This window comes from Pectinophora gossypiella, chromosome 10 (genome assembly GCF_024362695.1).
Source record: "Pectinophora gossypiella chromosome 10, ilPecGoss1.1, whole genome shotgun sequence".
In the NCBI taxonomy this organism is placed as follows: Eukaryota; Metazoa; Arthropoda; class Insecta; order Lepidoptera; family Gelechiidae; genus Pectinophora; species Pectinophora gossypiella.
In genome coordinates, this window is record NC_065413.1 from 6,934,847 (window position 1) to 6,942,815 (window position 7,969).

Consider the following 7,969-nt stretch of genomic DNA (forward strand, 5'->3'; position numbering starts at 1 on the left):
ACGTCGGTCGATAAGACGTTTGTAGCACAGACGGTCTAGCAGTCAACAACACGACTGTTCTCATTACTTCGCCAGACAGGAGCAATTAAAACACAAATCAAGTTTATTTTTCCCCAGCTCAAAACAAAAGGTGTTTTTCTCGTTTTAACTCTTGCTATAAATCCCAATATTTCACCGCACGTTCCTGTTTAGATAACGGCTTAAGCGAAAACATCGCTTCATTTTTCCATGCGGCGCATACTTATCAGCATCCTTGTTCTTATTTTCAATTTCATGTAAAGCGATTCTATAAATTTTAAAATCGCTGCCCAGACAGGAAGTCAGATCGAAATCGCGGCAGTCGGGCGGAAATTGCTCATTCTCACGCGAACCGCCGCCTCACTCTGGGGAATCCGCTCTAATGGAAAAAGTTAAAAAAATATACAAAACTTTTTTATTACAACACCCTCGACCAACTCAAGAAAGTAGTGGTTATAAACCTGTGTTCTACAAAGATGCGATTGCTTTAGTTTTATCTGAACGGCCTTTCCGATTACGTATGAATAAATACCTAAGCATTACTCAGAATCAATACCAAAAAAAATACGTTTATCTTATCTGTAGATAACTTAATAAAGTGCCAACGTAATGATTGCAAGATACGTCGGTTCCGCTAATTGTCAAGTGACCAATGTTCATTAGTCATACTACATACATAATTTTCTATCTCACTCTGGCGTGAATAATGTTGAGTGTATTTTCCTTTTTTCAATATCTCAAAACTTCGTTTTTTTTTTTGTATTGGGGTGAAGGGTCCTTTGTCCTAGAAAGTCGTATTGAACAGTCCGACCCCGTTTTGTTCGTCCTACATACACCAGGTAATTGGCTTAAGGTCAATGTCGCTAGCCAACACGTGATATCATAGCAGTTGTACACAAAGCATTAACACGTTTGCACGTAGAATAAAATAATGCTGATACATTTGCTAATAAAGAAAAAATATCAATGTATCGCGAATATAGATAAGATAAAGTTATCGATAGATCCGTTTAGACAGTGTGGTGGACCTTTTTCGTTACAGTCGTGGATCTGAAGTGGACAGGACTGTGCTTTTATATTTGTTGAACCTGTGATAAATATAAAACTAGAACAAAATGTGGTAAGTCATAAAATGGTTTTCTTATATTTGTTTTACATTATTCCTGATAAACATTTGATAGGATATTTTTTTGCGTTATTAAAATTTGTACATTGACCTCGATATCACCGTGCAAAAAGTATTTAGATAAAGTAAATATTTGTGCGAGGCCATTTTTATGATTTCATTAACACAGTTTAATCTTGTTTCTTACTCTATAAAATAAAATATATTCAGTAGACATTGAATTTTCATACAGTAAGGTACATTGTTCATACAGTAATGACCTGTGTACAATATTTTTGTAACATTTTTCTCTTTAGTAAAAGAATGATTTGTTTCTAAACCTGAAATTTTACCAACTAATAAAAACACGATAAATTACTCAACTATTTCTTTCCTCGATATAAAATTCTGTAATTCGGATAGACGCAGAAACATCACATACCTACGTCATCAGTTTACGTTTCATTTTCGCATCTTTCAGCAACATAAACCTTGTACTAATTGGCAAGCAGTAATCGTACGCATAATGTAAGAAGTATAATCATTCTAACGTATTCAGTTATAAAATACAATGTTGTCACAATGTGTACGGTGCGTTGTATGTGCAATACGTCGTTTATGATCTATAGGTATAAAAAAAACTAAAAATAAAAACATTTTTTTGTTAATAATCAATATTAAATACAATGAGCGCAACCCAAGTGAGTACAATGATGAAGACATTGACCTTCAACAAGTTTATCCATGATAATTACGTTGAATAAATGATTCTGTTATTGCTCTGTCCATTGCAATAGGAATAAAGGATGTGAGGTATAAACCTCACAAATATATACCCGTACTGCACAAATGTAACCGTACAAATATAAAGTACTTATAACTATGTATATTCGCGAGGGTCCGACCGACGCGACGCTGTCTTTATTGGTATAAAACGTATAATGAAACAACTAAAGGTGGGTAACCTCATCCTTTTTTGCAGCCGGTTAAAAGCAGTATGATGCGTAGGTATTATACGTATCACATTAATGTACTTTTGGATATTTAAATAATTTGTTATTGCATACTAATAATCTATAGGTAAACCCAGATATATGTATACTTAGGAGACTAGTAGATAAAAACGCAAACATAGGAGACTTTTTATCGGATCAATCAGTTGTACTCAGTTGTTGTTGTAATCAGTCGTGTTGTTGTTTTATACTTATGATAAATGTTTCTTTTTTTACCACCGGTTGCCTGGAAGAAATTGCTGCTTATCAATAAGGCCGCCAGATTGTACTGTATCTTTCGTGTATGTTTTGTCTAAAACTTGTTTTATGTGTTGTGTGCAATAAAGTATATTTGTATTGTATTGTACGAAGCCGCTAGATGAGTTTACCAAATAATAAAAGTTCAAATTACCCAGACTTACAAAATCAAATCAAATATACTGTTGAGTTAAGCTCGTCTTTGGTACATGTTCATTTCTGTTACATTTTTATGTAATTTGTTTGTGTAATAAAGAATAATAAATAAATAAATACTTTTTCTACATACAGATACTACACATAGACACAGTACAATTGGGCGTTCTTATTGGTGTACTGACAACTAATCATTTAAAGTCCGTGACTGGTAAAAAGTACCTGGTCACATTTTATGTAAAAAGGCGAGTCACAGAATGGCAGGCATGTCGAATGCAACATGAATCACAGCAATTATATCGTGTCACGTTAACTACCCGTTTATGTCGCATGTCGAGTCGCCGTTGCGGATATTTCAATACGCCATTGGTGCTAATTCCTGTAAACACCATCTAATTTTATTTTAGGTTATATCTGTCATTTTCTTATCCGCCGAAAAGGAAAGGGACGGGTAATCGACAAGCATAAAATTTATGGAACACACGTCAATTTTAAGCACAAATCTAAAACGACCGTCTAAAAATTCGCCCGGGCTATTCATTTATTTACTCATTCTTCCTAAAATTAAGAGCTGTGAATCATCCGTCCCTTTCCTTTTCGGCGGATAAGAAAATGACAGGTATAACTTAAAGTAAAATTAAGAGATGTCTGCAGGAATCGGGGCCAGTGTTTCTCTTTGATTAGTGCATCGACTTATTATACAAGCAATATTAATAGCTCCGCATTAAACTAGTCACATAGGATCAGAACGGGCTTTTTAAAAGACAGCTATAGCGCTCGACACTTCATACATAACACCTTGTTTTACACAGACACTACACATTTACGTTATCGTATACGCGCATCTGTGTGTGTGATGTCTGACGCCCGTACGATTGAAGTCTAAAGTAAGACCGAGAAGGAGGGGTAAACATAGCGCAGCCGCTGGTGGGGAGCGGAGAGTTGCAGTTCTATACGTATTATTCCTTATTTTATGGCTATAGTTACTTCGTAACAATTCTGTGTGTACTATTTTGTTACGAACTCCTCTCTTTTGTAATATGCCATGTCTATTCTCTTTGTAACTGATTAATTCAATTCTAGAGATTGACAACTAACGTAACTCTGACCTCCCAACTCAAAGGGAAAACCAGCCCAATAACAGGTTAGATCACGCGCTAGTCGTAAAGGTTTTCCCTACTATGTTTCCTTCACCGTTTAGAACGTGATACCAATTATTAATTAATGTACGTATTAACTATACATAGTGGCCTAATGTTGACGGTCATAACCAAAAATAGATTATATAATAATAGAACGGCTAATTGGCTACCAGAAACACCCCCATATATGTCATCATCACTAATTTAAGAGCCACGCTCTTGTCGGTGTAGCATTCTTCATGCTACTTTTTAGGAAATAATAGGGCAGTGGTTTTCCACTTGCCTTCCGCCCCGCAGTACTGTCTGTCTGACGCGAGTAGGATGGCGCCCAGAGTAGTCTATGTCCCCATGTATGTACAGAGATAAAATACCTTTTAGGAGATATAATCATTATGTAGTTTATTCAAAATTGTATACATTACTTCGGAAATACGGACACAGTTCTACCAAAATAACCGCGACGTATTACTCTGTAATGATACTTTGGGGAAACTAATACACTTTCGTAGTAATAACCGTATAGAAAATAACCCTCCCAATTATTGTAATTCTATTAGAAATTATACCAAACGTACAAATAAGTACACCTACTTAATAAATATGAATTTTACTTTTGAATAAATAATCCATAAATCACCAAAGAACACTACTAAAATGAATGTATATCGTAATCTTTACATTAGTATATTTTTCGTAGGTTCTCTGTAAGCCAGGTCAGTGATCTAACCTGTATATACCGTAATCAGATCCAGGATGTTTTAAGGAAAGATCACGTCAGGTCAAGTCTTCAATAAGAGTGGAAGACGCGAAAGTGGTGCGTCAGGATCGTTGTCGCAAACTATTTGGTTAGGCAGCGACTGGCTGGTCTCCGGCCTGCCATTAAATTACATTTTTATTGATTTTATGTTTTTGATACGTTATCGTTTTTTGCTTTCTTTCTGCGGTGCTCTTGTCGTTTACAATCGTATTATGTGGAATTACGTGGTCTCTACCTAACACAACCAACATCCCATGAACCACATTTAAGACAATATATTTCATTTCATTTCAACGGGAAATTGGCATGATCTTAATATGTATGTACGTATGTACCCTTGAAGTCGTCAAAGTAGAGTCAACAAGTTCTAGGCGTGTTCCAAGCGTTATCCACCTTAAACTACATCGTGAATCACCAACAGGTGATTATAACAATCTATTTTTGTTTTTCCAAACATAAATTATAGAGCGCGAAGGTACTTATTAAGTACTTTAGTAAACTTGGTACAGTCATGAGCAATATAATGTACCCACATTAGGACTCTGTCGCACTAACATATTTGACATTTAGTGAGACTTACAGTTCAATTTGTCAAAAAAGTTAATGTGACATGGTACCAAAGTGTATAGGTACATATTAATGCTCGTGACCGTACTAACCTACACGATAGAAGAAGGCTAACTGACAATAAAGAATAATACGTACGACGTATAAAACGGACGATAAAAACTAGAAGCTCAAATGTAGGCGGCAGCACTGTTGATTGTTCCTAAATTTTGACAGTTCTCCATACTGTCCAGCTAAAATTCGTGATAAATTGCTATAAAACGTACAGCAACGTCGAGTGTATCCCGTCTGAAGGATGAGTTACAAAAAACAAAAACAGCCAGTTGGAAAACGGCAGTTTTGATTGTAAATAAGGTTTCATAAGTTTTCTTCTTTCCGATCTTTAGGAAATAAATATAACACTATGATTTTGCAATTAAACGCTGCGCAAAGGTTTATAATGTAAAAATATAACCAAAGCAATATGTTTGTTTACTCAAATAATATGGGGAACTGTCAAAATTTTAAAATACTCAACAGTAGCGACACCTGATGGGAGGAATAGGCAGTTTTTATCCTCATTCGTTTGGGACGCCGACTTGACATTATTATATGGAGCGTCCAGGGTATGACTGAATCAAAAGCCATAGAGGCAGCCAATCAGCTCGCGACACCAAACACTTCAGGACCCCGATACCGACCCCGCCAGCGTGGTCGACGATTTCCCTCATTCAGCGCTTATCGCTATCGACCCGCTAGGGTCGATTAATTCTTTCAAATATATTTCCTCTCAGACGACGCCCTGAGCCTAAAATAATTTAGTTGAAGAATAAAATAATTTAACATTCTCATTGTAATAATTATAATAAAAATTATTATCAACAACTTTATCTAATTATATCACAAAAACCAGCAACGATTTATCTTTTCAACCTTAGCTGTCAGCAATGTTCTTTGACTTAGGTAAACTTTGTAAACCTTAAACACGTACAAATATTTTTATAGCAGACAACATAAGAAACAAAAGACAAGAGAGATAGTACAACTACAAACGTTTACTTGAAAGGAACGGTCGAAAATAGATCTTGTTTGAATTGAAATATGATTCGAGAACTTTTACCGCATGCGTCTAAGAACATTCCTCAATTATACATCCTTTCACTTAAGTAAGTACTATTTAAAACTAATCTAAAACTTTGTTTTTCAGTTGCGTGTGCAGTTTCTTGAGTAAAGTGATTAGTTTTATCTTTACACTATTGTTCATAGTGGCGATAATACTGATCATCCTATGGGCAACCAACATCATATTTGTTAATGACGACACCAACACCAACTCTCTGTAAGTATAATGATATATGACATTAAGTGCACGGCACAGTTAAGTTGGTTATTTTTTTATTTTTTTTTTTGTTAAAGAACGTCTAGGGCCCTGTGCCGAGGTTTTTCTTGCAGCTTCTTTTCCCCGGCTATACAGGTTGAGAAAAGCTGCAGTAATTTTAGCGGATGAGACGTTCGTTATGTAAAAATTGACGATTCAAAGTGTAACTATGTTACCTACTGAATAAATACATTTTTGAATTTTGAATTTGAATTTGTTCGACCATTATAGACGACGATACGGTTCACCACCTATCACGTTGATGTAACAGTAAGCTTGGTGAGGTGTGGGTACTTAGTTCATCTTGTTGGATTGAACCTATTATAAAAAACTAAAAGTTTTCTGATCACTGATCTCTGATTTGTAGATCACGAGCGTGAATGTATGTATGTATATATGTGAGTGTGTGTAGTTATTTTATTAAAAATATGTAAATCTGTTGATTGATGAATATGAAAGAAGCAAGAGAACTGTATCAGGATCAAAGTAAATGGAATTCCATAGTGTCTAGGCGCGAGTTTATATATGTACGTAAATCTGTATCAAAAGGAAAGGAAAACTGCGTACTGCTCGTTTACAGTCATGTAAAAGCAACTATATCTTCAAATGCTCTATCTATGCCATTGCCAAGACACGTTCAAATACCTACCACACCTTATTAACATGTTATGTTATCATCAATTTCGTTATCTTTATGTGAGTATATGATGAACTTAACATAACATAAGCTCAGAACTATATCCCCAATTGTGTATTATGTAAACGATACAAACGAATTTATCCAAACTAAAAATGAACGATTCTAGAATGTGTAGAGACGGCTTTATATTGATTTCCTTCGACCAATAAAAAATGATTTGTCAAACGAAGCGTCATAAAAAAGTTAGGATTCATTGAATAAATGTTTGAATCAATTACGGTAATGAACGAGTCGTAAAGAAGAAATTATAATATTTTAATAAATGTACTTAGTACTTATTGAATATTATTAATAAGTAAATTTTATTTTCAGAAACGAAGAAGCGAGGTCGAGAATGATGAATTATGCTGAATAAAACATCTTGCTTTATCTACTTTTTTCATTATGCTCTGATATAATGAATAATAAGTATTTTATTAAATAATTATTTATTTTAGGTAACACATTGATAAAGATTTCACACACACATTCATTAAATATTCTTTTTCTACAATTTTCTTCACTCCTACTTCTTACGCAGTTTTTACCGATGAATGTGATTTATAATTTACAATACTTACTGACTTTTTTATAAAATTATACTTAAACGATGTAAATAAAGACAATTTTTTAAAAATATTTTTAGTTTATTATGTTCACCCTTTATCATTCACTACATCCAATACAATATATAGGTACGCTAAACAATATTTATTTTCCGGCCTTATTGCTCATGCAGAAAAGCTAAAATATGTCAATTTAATAACTTTACAGAGCAAGTCTAATGGATCTCAATAATTGGATAATTCCCTCTGCGAATGAATTTTTGCTTGAATTGGTCTTTTCTTGCAGTTCTACAAGTCCTAATGCTAATCCCCTTTTATTGAACGTTCTTTCATTATCTTCTTCCGCCAGATAAGTTTTACTATCCGTTAAAA

At 34.4% G+C, this 7,969-nt stretch overlaps 1 long non-coding RNA gene across 1 annotated transcript; it reads left to right on the forward strand.

Annotated features, from left to right (window-relative positions):
- The first annotated feature begins 746 nt into the window (after positions 1-746).
- LOC126370338 (uncharacterized) lies at positions 747-7,670 on the forward strand. Its single transcript, XR_007566846.1, has 3 exons — positions 747-1,138; positions 6,182-6,313; positions 7,365-7,670. It is a non-coding gene; the product is annotated as an uncharacterized LOC126370338 (long non-coding RNA).
- The last annotated feature ends 299 nt before the right edge of the window (positions 7,671-7,969 follow it).